Here is a 27,707-nt window from a genome sequence, read left to right on the forward strand (position 1 = left end):
TGCTGTCTTCAGGTATTTAAAGGATGGCCATATATAAACCTGGATGGATGGATGGAATGGAAAAAAAAGTTTTAGTGGGGGATGAGTAGATTGATAGATTTCAGCTGAATAAAAGAAAGATATTTAATAATTAGAGTTTCCCCAAACAATGGATTGTGTTATCCGTGACTGAAAGTATTCAAGCAGAGAAAAGATTTAGCACTGAAGCTATTGAAAAGATTCCTACTTTGGCAGCAAAGTTTGACCTGATGACCTCTAAGGTTATTAATAATTTCACAATTCAATGAATTTATAAGTCTGGTTTGCCCTTGCCCTCCCAATTCTTCTCTGTTATAACGCAAATCCTATTTACATTATAGCTAGGTCTGAAAGTTCTTCTGAAAGCCCAGTATCTCCAAAAAGCAAGAATTAGGAACCTACCTTTGATCATTTACTTAATTAGGTTAATTAAACAACCCATGCTGCCCTAGAGGGCATTTTACTATCTTGAGGTAAAAGTACAAGATAATACAAAACCCCACAGATTTATATTCCTAATGCTATGTAACATATGAACTTCCATCATTGTGTTTCCCATCAATAATCAATCAGTGAATATACTTAGCTATTAACAAAGACATTAACTAAAATAATGGCAAAAATAGTAGCTATAGTGGCCCACATGAACCTGGGCCACATTCTTCTTATAATTACAGATAGCATTCTGGGAAAAGCGGGCACAAACTTAGAGAACAGTGATAATATGGCACATGAGTAGATTCATGTATGGCAAAAGCAGCTCATAAGTCATGGTACAGCAGGGTTAGGAAATCCTTTTTCTTTTAAAAAAATCTTCATACAGCTAGCTGCCTGTGGGTTTAACATCTCTGCTGATTGTGTTGTTCACTTAAGTGCCCAGGAGCTGCTACCCTCTACAGCTTGACTCAATTATTAGCATTTTTATCTCGGGTCCAAGGCCAGCTGTCTTCTCAGCCACTAGGAATCCTGTTCCTTAAAACTACTTTCTCTACTGACTGACTGTCTTTCTATATCTGTGGTTTTCTGGAGCATGTCTCTCTGATCCCTAAACTGACTCAAATTCTCTTAAACTGATGAACTCTTTAACTGCTGTATGAAGTGTCTCCTGAGAAAATTGTTCCTAGAAATCATGGTCAATGGATGGGAGAGAGAGAAATCCTCCCTCCCTGCCTCGCAGGACTCTGCTGCAAAGTGCTCTCAAGTCTACACTTTCCTATTTCCCTAAACTCTCTAGAACTCAGATATTTAATAAAAATAGTAGCTTCCTCTCATTTCATTATGGAATTATTTTTTTTTAAAATGTGTTCTTTCAGTCATGCTCCTATTTATTATGAGGTCTCCTCACTTTCCTGAACTCCTTAAAATGAACACCCAATGCACTTAACTTATGGGCTGGTGTTTGCTTCTGCAGAAGCTGCCCATAAAATAAGCCAACTTAAGAAAGAGATATAGAAATTTAAATGTGTCACAATTACCCTATCTCTTAGATTTGCCTTTCACTGTGAAAATGTTATTAGCACATGATAAATAAAAGAATACGAACATATGAATAATGCAGCATTATAGCAAGATGCTGGGAGAGTGAAATAAATGGAATTTCAGTGAAGTTCTTGGAACTATTATAAGTGGCTCTCCCAATCATCTCCTAGTTAGAGGCAAAAAATGATGGTAAAGTCAACAGTAAATCCCTAATTAGATTTGGGTAACCCCAAGTTAGGTGGTTTAATTTCTTATGCTGAATAACTATTGTGTACAAGACACACTATTATCTGTTTAGATCAGTTACAGTGCCACTCAAAGATAGGAGCTGCTATATTCCTAAAGTTCTTCTAAGCCCAAATAAGAGGTGACTTCTCTCTGTTCCTTTGTGGTTATAGTAATTAGTCTGGACATATCAAGGAGCTTGAGGTAAGTTTTTGCTGGAGGATCACTTTAACTGCCATATTGACAATAGAAGAATTGACGAGTTCCAGGGTGAAGGTTTTTTTTTGACTCAGGTCTCTAGCTGCTGGAACATTTCTCCTGGTGTATTGTGGGTATACCAGTTCCTAGAGGTCTGAATGTGAGCATCTTACAGAGCTCCAGATACTGCTCTCTTTATAGCCTCCAGTAGGGTAGCCAAGGCAATTAATTGTTATTTCCTTTTCTGACTAGAAAGGAGAAGAAATGGTAACATCTTCTGTCTTTTCTCTTTTCTCCACTTACACAACTATCCTTAACACTTCTTACTATGACTATTCTAACAGCTTCCTAACTGGTCTCCCTGCCTCCAGTCTCTTCCTTCCATTTCCCATAAAGCTGCCAAAATGATATTTCTAAAGTGCATATTTGAAGGATCATTTCCCCTTCTTAAGTCCCACTGGCTTCCTATTGTCTTAAAGATAAAGTAAAAACTCTAATGTTAGGCATCTAAATCTCTTCACAGCCTGTCTGCAGCCTGTATTTCCAAACATTATTCCCCTTCATGTATTTTGTGTTCCAATTAAACTGACTTTATTGTTACTTACTCCCACTTCTGCATCTTTGCACAGATTATTTTCTATATCCGTAATGCTTTCTTTACCCTCACCTCTGTCTCTTAGTATACGTTGCTTCCTTTAAGAATTGTCTCAAACGACTTACATCAACTGATGCTGAGTGAAATGAATAGAACCAGAAGATCGCTGTACACTTCAATGCTGTATGAAGATATATTCTGATGGAAGTGGATATCTTCAACATAAATAAGATCCAACTCACTTCCAGTTGATCAATGATGGACAGAAATAACTACACCCAGAGAAGGAACACTGGGAAGTGAACGTAAATTGGTAGCACTACTGTCTATCTACCCAGGTTACTTATACCTTCGGAATCTAATACTTAATGTGCAACAAGAAAATGGTATTTACACACATGTATTGTATCTAGGTTTTATTGTAACACATGTAAAATGTATGGGATTGCCTGCCATCGGAGGGGAGGGAATGGAGGGAGGGGGGGATAATTTGGAAAAATGAATACAAGGGATAATATTATTTAAAAAATTACTCATGCATATGTACTGTGAAAAAAAAATTCTAAAAATAAAAAAAAAGAATTGTCTCAAACAATGCTTACTACATGAGACTTTTCCTGATCTTCACAATGGTTAACCAATAAATGGTTACTCTCTTCAAAGAGAACAGATCTCTCCACACAAACACACACACTCCACTGATACCTCCACTCTGCTTCCAAAAGTTAAAGGGAAGAGAACAAGGTGGCTGGTAGAAAGTTGGCCTGGATATAAAATAAAGTATGACTGGACCCTGTCTAGATACAATGAATCATTTGAGGTATTCAGGCCTAAGAGTGGAATTATAGAGATGAAAGGTTAAGTCCTCCAGCTGACTGTCTTTGATGTGGTGTGGCAAGGTGTTTCACAGGAAGATGTTCAAGATGTAAAGTGAAATGTAGATGACATTTCCCTGGCTATGTGAATTCATTTGAACCAATCTCCAAGTATGAAATGTAGGAGAAGGTAATTTGAGAAAATAAGTGATACAATATCTACATGTTATTTAATCCTTTTAAAATCTTTCATTCTATTTTAAGTAAATGATGCTTTCCCCAAATCACTATGTCATCTGTTGAAATTTTTGGCTAATGTGGGAACAGGTCCAGTGTGGAACCTAGTGCTTTGAATAAATAGTAGACACAAATAAATTCCAGGAACCTAAATGTAACACAAGGGTCTTATAAATGGAACATTTTTCCTTGCCTAAAATTCAGTATGTTAGCAAAGAATTGGAAACAAAAGTTGCTGCTTATTAAGCAGTCATTTGAAGAATGACTGAATAAATTGAGGTACATAAATATAATGGAATACTATCGTGTTGTTAAGAAATGAGGAAAGTTGGGGCAACTAGGTGATACAGTATATAGAGCACCAGCCCTAAAATCAGGAGGACCTGAGTTCAAATCTAGTCTCAGACACTTAACACTTCCTAACTATGCAACCCTGGACAAGTCACTTAACCCCAATTACCTCACCAAAAAAAAAAAAAAAAAAAAAAGAAAGAAAAAAAAGAAAAAAGAAAAAATGAGGAATGTAAAGACTAGAGAAGCACATAAAGATCTACATGAACTGATGAAAAATGAAGTAAAAAGAATCAAGAAAATTTTATATTCAATAACTAAAACAATGTAAATGGAAAAAATTCAAAATAATCAAAAGTGAATGTTGCAAAATTATAAAGAACAACCATGGTTTGAGAAGGCATTCTTAATCTACTGTTTTGCAAATGTTGACTATTGAACATATTGCTCGACTTTTTCTATGTATAAATCACTTGTGCTGCTTTTTTCTTTGTTTGCCTTTAAAAATATAGTTTGTTATATGCAATGACTAGCTAGGAAGTAAAGAGAGAGGTATCCTAGGGGAAACTATGATAATATGAACAAAGGTCATTAAAAAAAAAAAGTGAAATGCATCATATTATCTTACTAGTAATTCTAGCACCTCTATCCTTGCCTACTTAGGGGAAGAATTCCACTCACAAGACTTGGATCTTTTTTCTATATCTATGGTCAAGGTTTCCTGGCCTGGCACAATCTACACTTAGCAGGCAATATAAATAAACCCCAGAATCACTTCTCTCCTTGTTGCCTTCTGCTTGTTTGCCCATTTTTGAGATGCTTCATTAAAATACCTTCTTGCCTTAAATAACTTCTTTGCCTATCTATATTTTTAATAATTTTAGTAAATTTTAGTAAATTAAGTAAAAAGCAAATTAATTGTGTGAGATAGAGATAGAGGAGGGAAAGACTGATAAGATCTAAAACTGGGGAAATTAAAAAAAGACCCAGTTACATATGATCCTTGGAAGAAGAAAGTCTAAATGTCGAAATTAATTGTAAACTACAGGATACTTCGATTAAGGTAATAAGACAAGAGTTCAGGCTGGAGAGTCAATTTGAAAGAAGAATAAGTCAACAGCTAAATAAAACAGTCAAGTACAGGCTAGGTTGCTCACACAGAGGTCTACTCTCTTTGGGGATGAGATGAATGTGTCAAGCATTGAAACAAACAGCTTTGGAGTTGTGAGGGAACTGGGACAGAAAACAATTAGAAACCAAGCTTTTGGTTGCTAGATGATGTCTTTCTCTATCTTCTAGCTGACTGCCGTTTACTGATGTCAGATATTATATATTGATCAATTTTTTTTACAAAATATAACATTAATAATGGGTTAGCACTACAGTTCCCTACTTCTAGAGTTTTGTGAAGATCAAATGAGACAATATGTGTGAAGTACATTGTAAACCTTAAAATCAACTATTTTCATGATTACTCATCCAAACATATGTTTTTCTGCAATTTAAACTTTTGTTTCCTGACTTATGGTGTGTGCCTTCTCTTTCTGTTCTAGCTGAACTCCCTCGCAATCTAGACATTTCTTGTCCTGTTGTTGCTCATATCTTTCTGTAATGGACCCTGTGTTTTGCCTATAACTTTTAATTTACCTTTGTGAGAATTTTCCCTCCAGATTTCAAAGCCCTTGACAATATAGCATGCCCAATGGCCAAAGTTTTCCCAAAGGTCTTGTCTAAGTAGTCTCAGAAAACTGTTTATTCTGTATGATATTTTAAAAAATCAAGAGGCATAATTTCTAAGTAATCATTCATTTTTAATAACAATGCTAGCATTTTACTAAAATGTTGGCAGCTTTCTCAGAGGACAAAGACCCTCATGATGGGAGGCTCACGGTTTATATGCTTTTAGAAGAGGGGTGTTCCTGAAGGTAGCAATCAACTCTGATTGGTTAACAAGTGATGAGAGAAAATTAATATTGCAGTGATGGGTTGAATGATATCATGTCACAGAAAGATTATTCCTATATCCAGATCACTGCCAGCTTTAAACAATCTAGGCAGAAGAGCTACCTCCCCCCTCTTTCAGAGACTATGATTTTGAAATGAGGACTGTATAAAAAAAAAAAAAAGAAAGAAAGAAAAGAAACTAAATCTCCCCAAATCATTGGTTATTAATCTCTAAGGTAGAAGACAGTGATAATGACATCAGCTGTACAACTGTCAATTCCTCCTAACAAAGTAATACTCAACCAGCTGACATGTAATTAGCATTCTCAGATTTGAGAGAGAGAGAAAAACAGAGACAGACAGACAGAGAAGCAGAGAGTGGGAAAGAGAGGGAGAGAATGAGGAAGAATAACTGAGGAGAAAGTTTAGAAATAGTTGTGTTTCAACAAAAAACAAGTAGCTGTCCTCATTAATTCCATGGTTAGGATGTCTTCACAAGTCAATTCCTATTGCTTGATAGATAAAGAATTATGGCTTTGAACATTCACAGTACAACTCACTTCTAAACTATGCTGAGGCTCCTGGTACTATTAGAGCAGTCATTTTTTCAGATTCACAGGTTTAAGCCCCACCAATATATGGTTTTTTTGTTTTGTTTTAATTTAGACAAAGGCAAATGACATAAACTCAAAACAAAGGTATTTAATGAAACAGGCTATCAAGGTCATAACAAGGAAATGAATAAATTATTAAATACTCGGCCCAGCCCCTCCTCTCAAACAGTTGTCACATCCAGAATTGTTTCCTGGGAATGTTAGTTTTAGCTCCTGATTTTTTCCCCGATGCAGGAGTGTGTTCACTTACATAATGATGCCAGAAAAACTTGATACAGCTCTTAGGAGCTTCTTGGCATTGATAATGATATTGACTGAAACTGACTTTTCTTGGGATAGCAGCGCCAGTTTTTGTTGCACTAATCTCTCATTTCTGAGGTTCCTTCATTTCTCTTGGTGCTGTAGTCACTTCTGCAAACTGCACTAGTTCTGGTGTGATTGAAGCACTCTTGTCATTTTTCCATATTTATTCCATCTTCTCCAAATCAGTTTCTCCTGCAAAACTCTACAATCTTTAAAAGAGTGTGAAAGAGCCATACCCACCCAAGCAGCAACCAGGCTGGATGACATCCCTGTGAGGTGGAGCCCACAGAGAGGCTTCTAGGATGTACAATCCAAAGATAACTTCCTCTCAGCAACAAGGTTCTCTAATCCCAGATATTATGGGATATATGCATAGATAGATATCCCCCAAAACTTCTACAGATTAAAAAAAAAAAACAAAAAAAACAAAAACAAACAAACAAAAAAAAACCTCCACAGTTATTTGACCTATCCCCTTATTTCTAGTACTTGAACTTCCCAGGGGAAGACGGGAAAACCTCCAAGTTCCAAAGGCTTCCAAGAAGGAACTTATGCGTCTTTGGAGAACCTAGTCCAGTGATTCTCAGTCTTGAAAGATACATGTGTTTTGTTGGATGTTTTCTCCTACAAACATTGACTGCCTTTGATGGAAGTAGAAAATAGTCAATCCAAATGCCTGTTTTTCAGAATTTTATACCCAACTAGTATTAGAGTTGGTTGAACAATTTATTTTCTTGCTTTCCTTTTCTTAAAAAAAAATTCCTTTTTTTCCCCCTTTACAAAGTTTTCTTGTTAGTAACTGTGGTATTATAGGTGGGGCTATATTTAGATCTCCTGATAATTTAGGCTCAATATTATAATGAAGTGAGACACCTATGGTTCATCTAACAGCTAATAGCAACAACAAAAGGTTTATTCTACCCTAGAGGGAAAAAATATTCAGCAAGATTATTTATGAGGATACCACATTGATTCAGTTAGCTTAGGTCCCTGTTATCATTGCACTGTTTGTTCATGGTCTTTAAGCCTCAGAAAAAGCAAAAAAAAAAAAAAAAAAAAAAAAAAAATCTCGTGAGTTTTTATACTCGAGCAAACAAGATGTCATATCAACAAGGGATCTGACCCTTAGGTCAATCAATTCTAAAATAGAGTTTCAACATCTCCTAAGGAAAAGAACTGGCCCAACCTATGTAGAGTAAGGATTTAGAAAAATCAGAAAATATTGTCCTACATCAAGTGGCAAGGACACAGGGAGAGGAAGTAAGACTTCATTTTGCCTTGTTTCAGTATGAATAGTTTGTTCTGATTTGGTGGGGAAAGTTTGTTGACACTATTATCTACTCTAAAGTTTTAGACAAGGAATTCTTAACCTGGGGCTATGGATGCATTTCAGAGGATACAGGAGCTTTTAAAAAATTGATAATCACATTTTAATACAATTAGTTTATATTACAATCCAATATATTTTATGTATTTTAAATTTTTTTTTCTGAGATGGAGGTGGGGTTCATAGTATTCACCAGATTGTCCATAGCACATAAAGATCAAGAAAGTTCTAGATTATCTATAAATTTTTCTAATCCTTAGTTAATTCATACTCTGTTTAATCAAGAGATGTCTATACTGGAAAATAACATTCAAATAATTCTTTTTCTCTGGGATTAAGGAGAGATACTGTTTTAAGCTTTAAGAGTTTAAGGAAATCCTTGTGAATAAAAAAGCAATTTCCATTTTCTATAAATAAATATTTATAAAGAGGTCATATGTGGAGGAGCTTACGTTTGTTGTTGTACAAATCTTTCAGATTAAGAGACACATTTCCCAGACCTGCAAAATAAAACTTTATAACATTAGGCTGAGACTTGGAATTCCTGTGAGACATAATGAGGCAATGTCATCAGAAGAAAAGATGATTGGGATGTGGAGGCAATGATGAGACAGCAAAAGATCCTGAGTCATGGAGCCCACCAGAAATGCAGTCAATGATTGACTAAAGTGAAAATAATTTTGATACCCCTACCCAATTTAATCAGTATTTATTCAGATCATTGTGATTTAATTGTACCAGAGACTGTAAGTAAAATAAAGTTATCTGAGTTAGTTAAAGTTATAAGAATTAGAGTTATGTAGACTATGTATTAATCCACTATGTATTGGTGATTATATTAATTGTATTGGATTTATCAGATAGATTTATGCTGTGTTAGGCCTATTGTAAGAACACATTAATTTGAGTTAAGAATTTATTACATTAGCAGTCTCTCTCCAATCCTAAGTATGTTATACTTGCAATAAAGTTCATAAATCTCACTAATATGTTTCCTTACCCTATGAATAACTTCTGTCCACTCCCTAGTGACCTTCGCTTCAAAACTAAAACTTCCTGGGATCATAGGATGCTGTTGTTCAAACACTGGAATCTTGCCTGTGGAAGATGCTAAGATGTTGCTGAGAGGATCTCATAACCTTTGGAAAGCCTGTGCGGAGATAACCTACCATTGACAATCTGTAGTTGATGACCTATAATTAACGATCTGGGAAAGGCCTGCTGACAAAGTTGCTTGATGAACATTTCCCTTAGACAATGATAAGATTTCCCTGTTTCTGGAATTAGTCAGTTGTGGAATTATACTACCTCATTCTATTTTTGGTACTCCCTCAATGGCTATAAAACAATTTTTTCTCAAGAAGAAGAGATTTGGATCATGAGTAAGGTCTTGTACTCAACTAATCAGGGACCACTGGTATCCTTATTAAATTGAATGATTTGTGCTCAGAGTTCTGTCAGTGACTTTTGTTGCAGATTGGAACTTTTTACAACTGGGTTACAATAAAGAGAGACAGGCAAGCTATGGAAACTGCTGGATCAGGCCAATGGTATAGAGACACTGAGAAGAGCAGTGGACCAAGACCTACAAACAGCAGATACCCATGACTGACATGACATTGCATGATTTTCCCTTAGTTTTCAAGCAATAATCTGGAACAAGCTTAGGGCTGAAGTTCTTTTATCCATCTCTTTTAGTCAAGTATACCAATATGAATAGATTGCCATGGGGCATCTACTGGAGAACATCCCTGATAACAGCATTATCTCTAGCAGACAAAACCTTGGGCTTGGGATCAAGAAAGATGCTTTTTAATCTTGGCTGTGCCATTAAATACTGGTATGACTATTCACCCTTTCTATTTTAGCTTTTTCCTTTGCAAAAGGGATATAGTCCCCATTTCAGAGACTATAGTGAGGATAAACTGAGATAATATTGAATGAAGGCTTTATAAAAACCTGGCAGGGCCCTATTGATTCTCTCTTTTGTCTAATTTAGTTGTTAATCTCTTGACAAGGTTAGTGTTCTGATAAGTTTGGCACAGAAGTGGTAGTAGCCAATTGTGGATATGAGTTCTTCATATTTTCCCTTAAATAACTAAGAGCCAGTTTTTTACTGTCAAAAGTCAATAACTGGTCTATCCAATTTCTCCATAAAAATAATAATGACAGCTAGCATTTATAGAGTGCTACTAACTGTACTGTAAAAATATTATCTCTTTTGCAGCTCACAACAACCCTGAGAGCTATCCCTATTTTACAGTTGAGGAAACTGAGACAAATAGAGCTCAAATCACTTGTCACATCCCTAGGAAGTGACACTAGATTTGAACTCAGACCTGCCTGATTTCAAACTAGTACTCTACTTTGTCATCTAGCTCCCAAGCAATTACAAACCATATAATCTCCTGGAGTAGTGGAAGGAGGCAATTACAGAGAGTTCTGTTGTCTGTAGACATCAGAAAGCTTCCCAAAAGGTTAATTATCTATCCTCATAATAGAAATGTTCATGAAATATTATTTAACAGTCAAAAAGTTTTCTTTGTTTTAAGCCAAAATTTTTGCTGCAATTTTAAACTTCCTTTTCTCTCTTTCTATCTATAGTAGAGGTGGAGAACAACCAATTATCACTTTTCTTAGAGTGAGTTACTTCCTCCCAACAACCTTCAAATACTTAGACTAACAGAGAAAATGGAGATCTGACTGTGGAGGTAGGAAGTCTTGGAATGAGTCCTGTCACTGACTTCTGTTAGCCACATGGTTTTGGGCAAGTCATGTAACCTCAAATAGTAAGTCTAATTCTAGTTTAGAGAAGGATTAATGAACAAAATAGATATAGTTCCTTACACATCCCTGCAGAAAAGGAGTTCCTTACATACAGAAATTTAGGACCACAAAATAGTAACAATAACAATGGATCAATCAATCCACAAGTATTTGTTAAGGTGCTAGGCTGAGCTCTGGGGACACAACTCAGTCAAGAAACATTTATTAAGCACTTGTGTTCCAGATTCTGTGTGAAAGAGCTTTCTTTGACACAAAGAAAGGCAAAAACACAGTCATATCTCTAAGAAGCTCAAATTCTAATGGGAGAGTCAATGTGGAAACATCTATATACATAAAAGATACAAATATTATAATTGAAAGGTGGTCTCAGAGAAAAATATTAGCATCTGGTATATATATATATGGTGAGGTGTGTGTGGAAAGGGGGAAGAGACTGAGAAAAGTATCTTGCAAAAGGTAAGATTTGGGTTGAATCTTGAAGTCAGGAAAGCTAGGGGGCAGAGGTAAGGAGGAAAATTATTTGATGCATGGGAAAGAGTTGTACAAAAGCAGAGAGAATAGAATGCAATGCTGTTGTATTTTTGTTCATATTCTCAAAGAGAACCAATGACATCAGAAGAGTAGTGTTTTGACTTGCAAGTGCAAAGTCTTCAACCTCATTCTTTCCTCCAGTAACATACAAGTTCAGTGGCAAAACAAAGTCAAGATGATTGGCAATGGCTCAGATTGCAGAGGACCTTGGCTCTTAATTTAGGACTGTCATTCAGTGACTAAAGACTAGATAAGAATTGATACCAAAAAATGACCCAATTTACTATCACGAAAATATCAATCTGGGAGGAGAAAACCCTTAGAGTTTCCTGCTAGAACAGAAAACAATTGCTATATGTATATATATATATATATATATATATATATATATATATATATATATATGCCATCAAACCTAAACAATATGTTATGAGAAATTGATAAAAGGTTGGTCTCCACAAAACCTGGATTTATACAAAGTGATGGAAGGTGAAGTCACTAGAATCTGGAGAACAATTTATTCTACAACAATATTATAAAAACAAACTATTTGGAAAGACTTAAGAATTCTGCTCCACACTATGACCAACCTTGATTCTAAAGGAATACTCACCATCTTCTGACAGAAAGACTCAATATGCAGAATGATGCACAAATTTGTGTACATGACTGATGTGAAATTTTTTTCCTGATCATGCATATTTGTTACAAGGGCTTTCTTTTTCTTTTCCATTAAGAAGAAAAGAGAAACAAACAAACGAACAAACAATAGTTCTTAATTTAAAAAGAAGAAGAAGAAGAAGAAGAAGAAGAAGAAGAAGAAGAAGAAGAAGAAGAAGAAGAAGAAGAAGAAGGAAGAAGAAAAAGAAAAAGAAGAAGAAGAAGAAGAAGAAGAAGAAGAAAGAAGAAAAAGAAAAAGAAGAAGAAGAAGAAGAAGAAGAAGAAGAAGAAGAAGAAGAAGAAGAAGAAGAAGAAGAAGAAGAAGAAGAAGAAGAAGAAGAAAAGGGAAAAATATTAAAGCTAGAGTCAAGAGTTAATGTTCAAGGAACAGAGTAGGTCAGTATCACTGGAAAAGGGGGAATGGGAGGAAAGTTTGAAGGTCATAGAGTTTCTGTCCTCAAGGACCTTTTATTTAACTATGAAAGTACAAAACAAAGCAAAATATATTCACAACCTTAATAATACTCAAGTAACTTTAGGCAGTGGAGTGTTGGGCTCTCTCATCTTGCTGTTTCTCTTTGATTAGCAGCCCAGGCTAGAGCGTCATATCTTATCAGCCTTTCAACATTCCCCAGGTAAGAAGGAAAACAAATGGCATATCAACAGCTATTAGAAGTTTCTTTCTCCCAGCCCACAGCGGGTGTCCCTGCCTTTCCTCCCTAGTAGTCTTTGTTGTGGCTTTCTGTGTGTTGTGCTTGATAGTCAAGTTTCTTGGTAATTCTAGGAAACATTTTCCATGAATAAGATGCAAATATATTCAGTTTGCTGTCTTATTTGCATATATAATTTTCCCATTCAGTTTGTCTGCTTTACAGCAATTCTTCAGCTGTTTACTTTGTCTTAATATTCTTGCAAGGTTAAAAAGGAACTATCACTTGAACATTCATTATTAATTTCTTCTAAGTATCTCCAATTAATTCATTGAATAGATTTGTGCTTTATGTTTTTTTTATATTATTATTACTGATTGTTTAGAAGCAAACTTCCAATTACCAAGGAAATAAGTATTTTACTAGCTTGATGTCCTATTTCAGAAAGGGGTTATGTGTGTGAGGGGGCAGTGATCATGGTCTTTGTTGTGTGTGTGTATAGTTTGGGGTTTTTTTTTTGTTTGTTTTTTTTAATTTGGGCTTTCGGGGTCAAAACATGACTTAGATTGCAATGTGATGGAGTATGGAATAGACAAACCCAAGGGAATCTTTTCTTACAGAGAATTTTATTAGAAACCCAGAACTAGGTTCTGACAGCCCCTGTGGAGTTATCTTTGCAGGAAGTAATCTCACCTGACTGGAATTGCTTGGGGGTTAGTGAAGCCAAAGACTGGGGAAAGATGAGCTGACCTCTCAAGACCCAAGAGTTAGAAGCTTGACATTCACAAGTACCTATGACTCCCTAAGGTGGCTTTATCAACCCTTTTAGACAGAAAACAATGATATTTAGGCTCTCCTCACTTTGATTCAGTTCCTCAAGGGGAAAATGACACCATGGGCGAATTGGATTATTTTTATCAAATGTATATTTTTCTTTCTTGTCTTCCTTTTTCTTTCCTTCCATGAATTCTCAGGAAAGGTTTTAAAATTCTGTTAGTTCCCTTCATTCCCATGGGGCAGATTGGGAGAGAAGAAAATCTGTTTCTTCCTGAAATTCCTGACACCAGAGGATAATGTGTGACTGCCTCTTCTCCAAGCAGACCTGTCTTTTGAAAGGCATACATTGATAATGCAGACTGAGAAGGGGTCCCCAGACTAGCCTCTCTCTGTGTAGGGGGAGGGCTGCTTAAACTTTTAGAAAGGAAAAATTGAAAATGAAAAATAAAAATCAAACATTTTTAAGATACACACACAAAAAAACAATCATTTCAGATGGGAACATAAACAGAACAATTCTGTTACTACCTTGTGAAATTGAAAATATACTTAAAAATAATGATCTGTGCAGAAGCTCAGTTTTTCCTGTTCTTGCTACATTGAAATGTCTGTGTTTGCTGATGATTAAAAAGATGGGGTCGGGGAAGTAGGGGTGGGAAGATAGAAGAATGAGAGTCGTCTCCCTTCCATCCTACCTCCCCAATAGGGAAAATCAGGGAGGCTTAGGTAAAACATTTGACCACCTCCAACCTCTTTTTCCTCTTTTCTTCATTTGCCAAAACCTGCACTTAAGGAGTATTATGGAAAAGTCATTTATACCCTACTGTTAATATTAGCTACTGTGGCCTCTCAGCCAAGATTATTTGCAAGAGAGTAAACTCTAAAAGTCTCCCCCCAAAAAACAATGGCTTCCTATCCCATCTTCTCTCCTTTTGCCCTTCTTCTGATTCTTTTCTTTGCATCCACCTTGATCTCTGGTACCCTTCTTCCTTCAGTTCTGAAGAAACTTTATTCTCCTAAGTCTTGATTTAACTGAGAAATTCACTAGATACTGTCCTTTGCCCTTCTGTCCCATTGCACATCCTGTGACAGACCTCTCCCTGAATTATCTCCATCATCCACCTCATCTGCTCTTGTTTTTCTAGATAGACAGTGGAAGTTATGTAGTCTTACTGAATGAGCCCTCTACAAATTTTATATCCTAATTGGAACAAGAGGCCATTCTCTGCCTCATTTCTTACTTAGCCTTAACCACTGAATGGGCAGTGCCTCAGTCAAACTGAGACCTGTTAAAGACCTTAGCTTAAAAAGGCCATAATCTTCTACTTTGTCTGAACTAATCTATATTTTGCCAGTGGACCCAGATGGCACCAGAAGAAAAAATAAGGTGATTTTGCTCTGCTCTCCCTCACTTAAAACCAATCCACTTGCATTTCATAGCATCACCTTCCTGCAAGAAGTCAGTACAACTAGTAGATGCTCCCTGTTTTGGACAGTCTTTTCATTCTTCCCTGGTTGAATTTCACTCACAAGCTCCAAAGTGGCTCTTTCTTTTTTGATTATCCCTCTATTACCCCTTCCCTTTCACCTCAGCACAGGATCTTACCATAGATCTCAAGGAGAAAACTCAACTACCTAATGGGTAGCTAAGTGGTGCAGTAGATAGAGTGCTGGTCCTGAAGCCAGAAAGACTCATCTTTCTGAGTTCAAATCTGGCCTCAGATACCTGTTAATTATATGTCCCTGCACATATCACTCAGTATTCCATTTCCTCATCTGAAATGGTAAATCAGGCTAAGAGAATCCCAAATGGGGTCACAAAGAGTAGAACTTAATAATAGCACTGCCTGGCTCTTTTTCCTGTTTATTGTCACTCATGTTTGCAAGCTGAGTCATACTTGACTTTTCCCTTTCTCTCATCCCTCAGATCCAGCAGCTGCCAAGTCTTATTTATTCTGCCTGTATGATGCTAACATTAAGCCAGTCAGAAGGCCAAAGCATAGAATAAGGATATGGATGAATTTATAAGAGGAAAATTTATTAAATAAAAGTTTGTTTTCTAGGTCTCTCTCCTCTTTCTTATATCCAGTTCCCATCTTTTTTTTTTTTTCTTTCAGGTATCATAGCATGTGTGAATGCTCCAGATCTTTGAGCTCTTTTTATGTGTCAAGAAGAATGCTAAGTGCTAGGGATGCAAGTGGAAAAGTGAGAAAGTCTCAGCTCTCAAGGATGGCACATTCAAGTAAGGGAAGAGCACACACACTTTCTCAGTGTGCAGTGGTAGGGTATATGGTGTGGGGGTCCAAAATTATCCAAACTTCAAAAAAAGGCTACTGAGACAGAGCTTGGAGACATTAACCATTTATTAAAGGGGCCAGACCCATTCAATGAATGAAACCTCAGATCTTTCATTTATAGAGCTTGATACCCAGACCCTCAGAAGTGGCAAAATAAAATGGAGTCTCATTTGTTGTTAACCTTGATTTTAACTCTCCAGGAAATACAGAAATGATTCATTAGTTTCTGTGGCCATAGGATGGGAAAGGCAAGAGTCGTCTATACTAAGTAGTCATAGGATGGTCCCTTACTCAGGTTGGGCAAGAGAGGGTAATCTGGTGATAAAAAAAAATAATAATAATTTGGGGGACTTTTCACATCATATCAAGACATTCCACCCATACTGGGTTTGGTCAACAGTATGATTGTCTTTAGGTAATATAATTGGTGAATAAGTGTGAACAGTGAATCCAATAGATATATTTATTTATTTGTTTGTTTGTTTTTGCTGAGGCAGTTGGGGTTAAGTGACTTACCTGGGTAAGTAACATGGCTAGGAAGTGTTAAGTGTCTGAGACCACATTTGAACTCAGGTCCTCCTGACTTCTGGGCTGGTGCTCTATCCACTGCTTTACCTAGCTACACCAAATTTAACAGATTTTAAAGTTAGAAGCCTTATATAAAAAGGATCTGTCTTATCTAATTATTCATATATTACATATGTAAACTGCATATTAATATGTTATTATCATATTAATATTAGTTGACTAAATTGACTAAATATGTTTTACTAGATGAGTACAACACTAATAATTGCTAAGAATCATTAACCCTAAATTAGAATTGAACAAATGGAAGGTAATGACTTTATGAGAAATCAAGAAACAAAACAAAACCAAAAGAATGAAAAAAAAAATAGAAGACAAGGTGAAATATCTATTGGAAAAACAACTGAAAAATAGATCCAGGAAAGATAATATAAAAATCATGATTTTTAAAAAGCCTTGAAAATCATGATTAAAAAAGTTTAGACATTATATTTCAAGGAATTATTAAAGAAGACTGTTCTGATTTTCTAGAACCAGTGGATATAATGAAAATTGAAAGAATCCACTAATCATCTTCTAAAAGAGATCCCAAAATGAAACTGCTGTGGATATTACAATCAAATTCCAGAGCTCCCAGGCCAAGGAAAAAAATATTGCAAGCCTCAGAAAGAAACAATTCATGGAACCACAGTCAGGATAACACAAAATTTAGTAGCTTAAAGGATTGGAGGGCTTAGAATATAAGATTTTAGAGAGCAAAGGATCTAAGGTTACAACCAAGAGCCACCTAACCAGTAAAACAGAGTATAATCCTTCAGGGAGAAAATGAATATTCAATAAAACAGAGGTTTTTCAAGCATTCTTGATGATCTGAATATAAATTTTGATTTTCAATATAAGATTAGAGAGAAGCATTAAAATGTTAAAAAGGAGAGGGAAATCATAAGGAACTTAATAAGGTTAAACTGTTTAATAAGTTTAAACTGTTAAACTACAGGGGGAAATGATATTTGTAATCATAAGAACTTTCTCATTTTTAGAGTAGTTAAAAGGAGTAGATAGATAGATAGATAGATAGATATAGATATAGACAGGGCATAGATGCTAGTAAAATATAAGGGGATAAATCTTAAAAAAAAATTAAAGGGAGGAATATATTAGAAGGCAGGGAAAAGGAGAGTAGAATATAAAAGTGACAAGGAAAAATGTTTAGAGTATATGGGGAGAGCGAGGGGAGAAAGGAGTGAGTGAACTTTACTCTCATCAGAATTGACTCAAAGAAAACAGATTCAAACATAATATACACACTAAGAAAAAAAATCTGTTTTACTATATAGGAAAGAAGGAAGGGAAGAAGATTAAGAAAGGGGATGGGTGATAGAAGAGGGCAGATTGGGGGAAAGAATAGTCAGAAGCAAAAGACCTCTGAGGAGGGGCAGGGTGAAAAGAGAAAAAGAAAATAGATTAAACTAGGGGTAGAGAGAGAATAGGATGGAAGGAAACACAGTTAGCAATAGTAATTATTAAAAAAGAAGAAGAAGAAGAAGAAGAAGAAGAAGAAGAAGAAGAAGAAGAAGAAGAAGAAGAAGAAGAAGAAGAAGAAGAAGAAGAAGAAGAAGAAGAAGAAGAAGAAGAAGAAGAAGAAGAAGAAGAAGAAGAAGAAGAAGGAGAAGAAGAAGAAGGAGGAGGAGGAGGAAGAGGAGGAGGAGGAGGAGGAAGAGGAGGAGGAAGAGGAGGAGGAGGAAGAGGAGGAGGAGGAGGAGGAGGAGGAGGAGGAGGAGGAGGAGGAGGAGGAGGAGGAAAGAAAAAAACTTGGAAGTTTCTTTGATAAAAATCTCATTTCTCAAACCTATTGAGAACTGAGTCAAATTTATTAAAAATAAGAACCATTCCCCAATTGATCAATGATCAAAAGATATGAAGAATGTTCAGATGAAGTAACAAAGCTAACTATAGTCATATTAAAAACAAACAAACAAAAAAACTCTCCTACTCACCATTGATTGAAGAAATGCAAATTAAAACAACTATGAGGTACTACCTCATACTTGTTAGACTAGCTATTGAGATAGAAAAGGAAAATTAAATATATTGGAGAGGATGTAGGAAAAATAAGATATTAATGCACTGCTGGTGGAGTATTGAACAGTTTTAATTATAGAGTTGTGAACTGATTCAACACTTCTGTACAGTTATTTGGAATTATTGCCAAGGGACTATAAAACAATGCATACCTTTTGACCTAGCAATACCATTACTAGGTTTAAATCCCAAATGAGATTAAAAAAAAAAAAAAAGAAGAAAAAATAAAGAAAAGGACGGATATATACAAAAATATTTATAGTAGCTCTTTTCCTGGGGCAAAGAATTGGAAATTGAGAGATTGTCTATTAATTGGAGAATGTTTGAAGAAATTGTAGTATGTGTATATGATGGAATATTATTGTTCTATAGAAAATGATGAGCAGGATACTCTAAGAAAAATCTGGGAAAACTTCCATTAGCTGATTCAAAGTGAAATGTACTATGTAGAAAGTGACAGCAATATTATAAGATGATCAATTGTGAATGACATAACTATTCTCAGAAATACAATGATCCAAGACAAGTCTGAAGGACTTATGATAAAAAATACTACCCAAACATAGAAAAAGAACTGATAATTTCTGCATACAGAATGAAGCATATTTTTTAAACTTTATTTTTCTTGAGGGTTGAATTGTCATTGTTATTGTTTTGTTTTGCCTTGTTTCTGTTTTGTTTCACAACATGATTATTATGGAAATGTTATACATGACCACACATATATACCTTATATTAAATTGCTTGCCTTCTCAAAGAGGGGGTTGGGGATGGGGAAAGGGAGGAAATTTAAAACTCAGTGGTTTAAAAACAAATACTAAAAATTGTTTTTACATGTAATTAGGGAAAATATTATGCTCGACACTTGTCAAGAAAATGGCTAAGCTTTTTTTTTTTTTTTTTTTTTTTTTGATTGTGAATGGGCTTTTTCACTTGCCCATTTTAGATAAACTTCTACAATGCAAGTTTTGTTACTTATAGATCCTAACTTCTGTACTCTCAGAGCTCCAGGTGGAACCGGGCCAGGTTTGTGGCCATCCTGGCTGCAGCCAAGGCCATGCTTCCCTGGGATGGGCTCACAATAGCAATTATAACTATGGCCTGGGCCCATATTTTCAGTTGATCCTCACAGCCCCAAAGCTGAATAATAAACTTCTCCTACTTTTGCTGTTGTTGATGACATGGATACATGATGAAATGAAATTATTGTCATTGTTCATTCCCTTCCTGGTCTCCTACTCTATAGTGACATGATAATCAGACAATGGGACTGTCAGAGAAGAGCTGTCATAAAAAAACAACCCATAACCCCATCAATTTTTCTGTATCTGTTGTTTCTTATGACCAGTGCTTTGTATTTTCTTGCTGAGATAATCTGGCAAATTAACCCTAGTTTATACATTGATTAGTGATAATGGGTACTCGCCTTCCTAGACTAATTCAGGTGTCCTTCTAAAAGGAGACACCTTGATTTAACTCCAAGAATAAGTCATATGTTTGGGTGGCAGTGAGGGTGAGAAGAGGAAGGTCCCAATACTTACACCAGGGTATGGGGGGAGATTTTCTCTGACTGACTAGAGGGCTGAGCTGAGAGGGATATATTATTCACTCTTAAACTAAGAGGTCAGGATGTCACCATTTTTAGCATAAAGAAGGAATAATCTCAGATGGAACTTAAGCAGAACCTCCCCCTTCTTGTCTGAAGGGCCAAATACACAAGACAGTCTTGGATTTATAGACTCCCAGGACCACAAATGCTACTGTTCCCTCCCCTCCACCCAATCTCATTGATCCCCTTAATGCTAGGAAGGATGCTGCCAAAACCATAATAAGCAGGTCCATTTCTACTGCAGTCTTACAGAGAAAAATATAGAGGGAATCCCTGACATCATGGGAGATTAAGCATCAAAATGGGTGGGAAATGCTGAATGAGATTTTGAGGAATAGGCAACTCCCCGTCTCTTCCGTTCTTTGCCCATCTGTCTTGGTATGGGTGAAGTCCTGTGTAGAAGTAGGAGCCTGCTTCCTCCGGGCCCAGGGTTTTCTGATTCAGAGGGAGTATGGCAGCAGCAGCTCCATCTTTCCTGGCTGAAGTAGGTTCCTTGCCTGTTGGCAGCTTCCATAATTCATTGGCACCTCCACCCTGGAGGCCAGCCCAGAGGAACAAGCTGATTGCATTTTAGTTGATATCTCCAAGGTAGAAACAGATGCCTGGGGCCTCAAGCTGATTGATTCTCTTATTATGGCACTTTTTGTAAAATGTGAATAAGGAGAGCCCTTTGAGTTGAAGCACCAGTGAGGGATTCTTGCTATGTCTTTTGTGGTGAATACTAGTCTCCATCAAGTGACAAGCATTTATTAATACCTAAGATGTGCCGGGCACTGTCAGGTATTGCATGTGCACAGAATAAAAAATGCCATCATTCCTGCTCTCAAACAACTTACCTTCTCTGTATAACAGTTGGTGTATGTGTAAGTGGATCAGAAAAGATTTAAATAAATTTTTAAAAAGTTCATTGGCAAGAGACACTAGCAATTGTGGGGATTAGATAAGGCATTAAAGAAAGTAGGGGCAGCAAGATGGCACAGTGGGTAAGGTACTGGACCTGAAGTCTGGAAGACTCCAGCCTCATTACTTCCTAGCTGTGTGACTTCGGGCAAGTCATTTAACCCTGTTTGCCTCAGTTTCCTCTTTTGTACAATGGTCTGGAGAAAGAAAAGGCAAATCACTATAGTATATTTGCAAAAAAAAAAAAAAAAACAGAAAAAAAGTTGGAGATGACTGAAAAAACTACCAAACATAAATTTGGGAGCATAAAAATGCATTTGTATACCTCAGATCCTGACCCTCACTAAGAGTGAAAGAAAGATCTAATTGAGAAAGGCTGAACAAAAGTGCAGAATGTCACTAATATTAATAGCCAGCATTTATATAAAACACTTTAAAACTTGCAGAGCGCTTTCTGTAAGTTATCTCATTAAATCCTGCTTAACTATCCTGGATTGTAAGTTCCATACTTACATACTTTACAGATGGGCTAAGAAAAACTAAGTGACACAGGACAGATAACATAGTTATTAGGAGTCTGAGGCAGAATTTAGACATGCAGCTCTTCCTGACATCAAGGTCAGATCTCTATCCCTTATGCCACCTTTGCTGAGGTTTTAAACCACTCAGCAAAACAGCTTTCTTTGCAGAAATGGTCATCTTGAGTGCACTGATCAGGAAACATGCCTTTTTCTTGTTGGTAACAGAACTGCTGACACTGTCTACCATTAGGGAGAATTAATTTGGAATCTAAGTCTCTTTTCCATTTTGTAACTTCTTTATAACATCAAAGATTATAAATGTTCCAATGGCTTCTCGGTAATGTATCCTTGTCATGTTTCCACATCCTTCTTGGCCCATCTTGACCCAGAGATTCAGGTGCATCATGGTCTTTGTATCCCAATGGAGTACTTTCAAGACGAAGTCCCTCCCCCCATCCCTGTGATGGGCCATTTGAGGAGAAAGGCTGGTGTCCATGGTCCCTTAATGATGCTCGCCTATCCATGATCATATATCCAATTTCCAGCATATTGTAGAGATGTTCTCTTTCCTGGGTTTGCATTATTTAAACCTTAGCAGCTAAGGAATATTAAATGCTTTACCTTGAATTACTCAACAAGTTGGTTGGTGTCCTTAGTTCTCAGAGGACCAAGGTGATATCACTATATTAGAATTGAGTTAGAGTGGGTGTGAGTGTGACTGATTAGACTAATACAAGCTGAGAATGCTCTGCCATAGATTGGACATGAATAAAGGAAAGGAGAGGAAAGGAGAGGAAAGGAGAGGAAAGGAGAGGAAAGGAGAGAAGGGGAGAGGAGAGGAGAGGAAAAAGGAAAGGAGAGGAGAGGAGAGGAGAGGAAAAAGGAAAGGAGAGGAGAGGACAGGAGAGGACAGGAGAGGAGAAGAAGGGAGGAGAGGAGAGGAGAGGAGAGGGGAGGAGAGGGGAGAGGAGAGGAGAGGAAAAAGAAAGGAGAGGAGAGGAGAGGACAGGAGAGAAGAGGAGAGGAAAGGAGAGGAGAGGAGAGGAGAGAAGAGGAGAGGAGAGGAGAGGAGAGGAGAGGAGAGGACAGGAGAGGAGAGGACAGGAGAGGAGAGGAGAGGAAAAAGGAAAGGAGAGGAGAGGAGAGGACAGGAGAGGAGAGGAAAAAGGAAAGAAAAGATGGAGGGAGGGAGGAAGGAAGGAAGGAAGGAAGGAAGGAAGGAAGGAAGGAAGGAAGGAAGGAAGGAAGGAAGGAAGGAAGGGGAAAAGAAACATGGATGAAAATTGAACAAGTATGTTCCTAAGGCAGGATTCAGACTCCAAAATTTGCACATCCATTGTTCACTTAGCTGTTTTCTGATACTAACATAATAAAAGAACTATACACAAGTTGATAGTTTAGTACAACTTCAACATTGACCCTCTTTTATCCTTTCTAAAGACTCATTCAGTCATGTCCAACACTTTGTGATCCTATTTGGAGTTTTCTTGGCAAATATACTGGAGTGGTTTGCCATTCCTTTTCTAGCTTATTTTACAAATGAAGAAACTGAGGCAAACAGGGTTAAGTGACTTGCCCAGGGTCACACAGCTAGTGTCGGATACCAGATTTGAACAGTGTTCTATCCATTGTACTAGCTAACTACCCTTTCTAAAAACTTGTAGCTAAAATGCTTCTGAATTTTAAAAGTCATCTTTATATATGAAATTAATTTATAATATTTCACTGTCTCTTCTATAGGCAAAGCTGCTCCCAAAACATTATAGACAAATGAATGTTTTTGCTGTAATTGTGGGAAAATGTCCAAGAGCCAGACCTAGTTTTGAGGAGAACTTGAGATGATAGTCCACAGCTTCTTTCCATCTTACTTTGATATCTCATGACCTGTCATAAATACAGTGCTATGAATGATGTGGGTCCCTGCTCTACTATTTACTATATATGTGATTCCTTAAGCCGGTCTCTTAACTATTCTGAGACTCAGGTTTTTTTTTGTTTGTTTTTTTGTTTTGTTTTCGGTAAAATGAGGGAGTAGACTGGATAGCTTCTAAGATCTCTTTCAGCTTCAGACCTGAGATTCTACCTGAGATGGTGGGTCCCTAGAAACTACAGATTCTTAATTTAGAAAGAGGCAGTATTCCCCTCCCCTCCCCCTCCCCTGTAACAACAATGACAGCTACCATTTGTATAGTATTTTAAAGTTTACAAAGTGCTCTCCATATAGTATCTCATAGGATCCTTACAACAATGCTGTGGGATAGGTACTATTATTATCCTTGTGTGGCAGATGAGTCTGTGAAAGATTTTAGGACTTACCCAAAATGACACAGGTAGTATGTAGTAAGTAGGTTCTGAACTTTGGAATTCTTTGACTCCAAGGCCAGAACTCTCGTTGACTATCCCATCAATCTGGTAGCCTAAACAGTGACGACAAAATCCATTCCCCACACAAAAAACTGATTTTGACTGACCCTAGGTCCTAGGAGGGAACACTGACCCAGCCGTAGTGCCAGTGTCTGGGGAGCTGCCTCTAGCTTCATTAGGTTTTTCCCAGGGATAGTCATTCAGCCAGGCTGGGTGACCAGAGATGCCCAGGACAGACAGGAATGCCTCTGTGCATCAAGAGTGACAGTGTCAGAACAGGGCCAGCTCTGCTTCCACATATCTCACCTGACACTGTCACAGCCGCTACCTGTGGTGTTTGGGGCTAACATTAGCTACCGAATGAAAAACTCCACTCCTGTAGCAATTTGCACTTGATCAACCTCTGACAAGAGCTTTGATTCCCAGCCTTGCTGCTGAATCCCTGCAGACGAGAGGAAATCAGACTTGATTTGTCAATAGACTTCTCTCTGTTTCTCTCTGTTTCTGTCTCTGTCTCTCTCTGTCTCTATCTGTTTCTGTCTCTCTCCCTGTCTGCCTCTCTCTGTCTCTTTGTCTCTGTCTCTGTCTGTCTCTGTATCTCTCTTTATTACTATCTCTGTTTCTGTCTCCCTGTCTCTGTATCTCTGTATCTCTCTCTCTCTCTGTCCCCCCTTTCTTCCTCTCTCTGTCTCTTTGTTTCTCTATCTGTCTCTGTTTCTCTCCCTGTCTCTATCTTTGTCTTTCTTTTCTGTCTTTCTCTGTTTCTCTGTCCTCAATCTGTCTCTTTGTCCCTCTATCTTTCTCTGTCTCTGTCTTTCTCTCTCTGTCTCTTTCTGTCTCTGTGTCTGTGTCTGTCTCTCTCTTTCTCTCCTGCTCATCCCAGGGCTGAGTCTGTCTGCCAGCTTCTGTAACGAAGACAGGAAGTGACAAAAAAAGAGGACAGAGTCCAGAGCAGAACATTTTAGCTCTCATCTGTAATCGCAGGCTTAGGGACATAGACCAAACAGTGAGACCTCAAGAAGCAACAAGCTCTTTCAATCAAAGATACAAGATTACGTAGGTCAATGTCCCAGAGAAAGAGAGAGAAGTCAGAAGAGGTATAATCTCTCTTTTTTGGGAGCTTCCCCCGAGATTTGAGACCAGGGTATGCTCTTGTCTTTTTGTATAGAGTTTAATGAAGAAAGGGGTTGGGGTGGGAGGGAAAACATTTTTGTTTGCAAGAAAAGGTTTATATTATTCTCCAGAATTTATAATATCAAGGTTCGAGTTGTAAGGGACCGTGCAGACCATTTAAACCAATCCCCTTAGTTTGCAGTGGAAGAAATTGAAACCCAGTGACATTGAATGATTTGCCCAGGTAATATCAGAGACACTGAATATTCTATATCTTTCATGTTTAGTGAAGAAAATATGTAAACATAAGTTCAGGTTGGAGGAGCTGTGTCTCTGGGTTTTTCTATTTTTATTAAATTGATGACAACTTCATAGTTTATTATGAGGATCATGAGATAATGCATATAAAAAACTTAGTAAGCCATAAAGTGCTAAACAGTATCTATTATTATGACTACTCAGGACTAAACTTGTTTCCATCTTTTCAATAAATCACCCCCCCATCCCACCCCAACACTATTCCAACCCACAGTGATCTCTCCCTCCTAGGAGCTGTTATGATTTGCACAGTTCTTTTTGGCACTATGTAATTGTTTCATACCTTTCAGTCTCATCTCCTCAGGATGGGAGCACATAATTATGAATAACGATGGTGATAAAGAAGGAGGAGAAGAAGAAGATGATGATGATGAATCCATATTTCTCCAAGAAAGCAGGAAGAGCAGTTGCTATTTCTTCAGAGACAGCGGAGCTGAGAAATTGTAGGAAAAAGCTTGTATTTTCAGGCTGATTTATCAGTTTTCCACTTAGTGCCTTTCTTCAAGTGTGACATGGGAATTGTTTCACTCCTCTGAAATAATACCACTGAATGAGGAAGTTTATTTATACATTTTTAATGACAGCCGATAAAAATTTAGTGTTATATTTGTAATTTAGGTGATCTACATTATGAATATTGGAGAGAGACAGATAAATAGTCAAGGGTAACTTTGCATTGACTCACTATTATATCTCCCATTAATGTCCTTTCAAGGAACGAGTTCATAAAAGTCTGTGATCTATTACCCAACATGTACGACCATCACCCAGTAGGAACCTTGCTCTTATTTTGATGGTGTTTCTTTAATTTGCCCTGACGAATCATGGGACACATTGTGATTATTTAACTCGAGTTGTTTCATGTCTCCAGCAAAACAAATTATTATCATTAGCTTGCTGTATTTTATTTCTGGGGTATCTGAGGAATTGTAAAGCAGTGCTTATTCATGGAAGCAGCTCCTGGCTGGTTATCTCAGGCTGAGGCTTTGTGGGGCATTGTGTGGGGGGATCTCCGGGTTCCAACTCCTCCCTTTCAGAGACTAGAGAACAGCTGGGAGCATTATCCCCATCCTGACATCCTTTGTTCCCTGAAATGCACTGGTTCTGATTGAAGTACACAGAGCCTAGTTCTAGCAACTTCTTTTCAGCTTGAAATGCAGTCCACCTCCCCCACCACCACCTATAAAGGCCAGGGAGGTCTGATTTGGCAGAAACCTAATGGATGGGACCCTAAATCCCTTTTTCAGAAATTACCCTATTATTAAAGGAGAGAATAGTAGGGACAGAGAAGGCATTGTGCCACAGTGGAGAGAACATGGGATTTGTAGTCACTGAACTGGATTTCACTCCTGGCTCTGATGCTGAACTATTTTATTCCTAAGGGCCCCAAAGCATAGTACATGGAGCACTAGACTTAGATACTGGGAGATCCTTAAGCATAAGCTGTGGGAATTTGAATAAGTTATTTAAATTCTCTGGGCTTCTGTTTTCTAATCTATAAAAAAAAAAGGTTGAACTACATCCCTTTAAGGTCCTTTCCTGTTCCAGATTTATAATCCTACAATACCAGAACTTTAAGAAGTTCTGAGATTTCTAGGGCTTCTGGGAAATTTGTTATAAAATTAATAAAAATAGAAAAACTCAGAGATGCAGTTTCTTAAACCCAAACTTGTGTTTACATGTCTTTTTCACTGAATGTTCTGCAGCCTCCCTTCCATAGAAATTGCTATTCAGGGCAGGCTTCCACAGTACTGTATTAGTGCAACTGATTTCTTGACTTTAAATGTAGGAATTTATATTTAGCTCTGACCAATTTCAATTGGATTATTGTTGAATTAGTTTCCTACCTAAAACTTCACTATATGTATCCTATTTTTTCATTAGAATATAAGCTCCTTGAGGGCAGGGACTGTGTCTTGCTTATTTATGTGTCCCCAATACTTAGCACAGTGTCCATGAATTATAAAATGTGATGATTAAAAAATTTCCAAGAGACATAGTTTCTGGGTAACGTAATCATTTTATTAAAATGCTGACATCTTAATGAAAAGATGGTCATTTGGCTGTCTCTCTCAGACTAAAGACCCCTAGTGATTTTAGACTCACATATATACTCTTTGAAGAGTAGATGTTCCTGAGGAGTTCTCTGATTAGTTAATACAAAGGCAGATAGGCTATATTAAAATGAGGGTCTTGGGTATATGACTTACATCACTCAAATTTTAGTCTTCAAAGACATACATTTCCATATCAATTGTAAAGATAAAAGAGAGAATCAACACTTCCCCAAATGTTTCTGAACAAACACAATGAGTAGAACTATACCTTTTAATCCAAACTTAGAACTTCTTTTACTTTCTATTAAGATTTTGGCGAGATAGATCTTTTAGAGAGATTTCCTATAATAGTTGATTTCTGGATGAGGAAGTCGAAAAGGGAGAAAGCTTTGGTCTTGATTCAATAATTAGTTGTGAGAGAATTGATTTCTCACATAAAGACAATAAATTTATTAAATTTAAATCAA

The sequence above is a fragment of the Sminthopsis crassicaudata genome, chromosome 3 (assembly GCF_048593235.1).
Source record: "Sminthopsis crassicaudata isolate SCR6 chromosome 3, ASM4859323v1, whole genome shotgun sequence".
Lineage (NCBI taxonomy): Eukaryota > Metazoa > Chordata > Mammalia > Dasyuromorphia > Dasyuridae > Sminthopsis > Sminthopsis crassicaudata.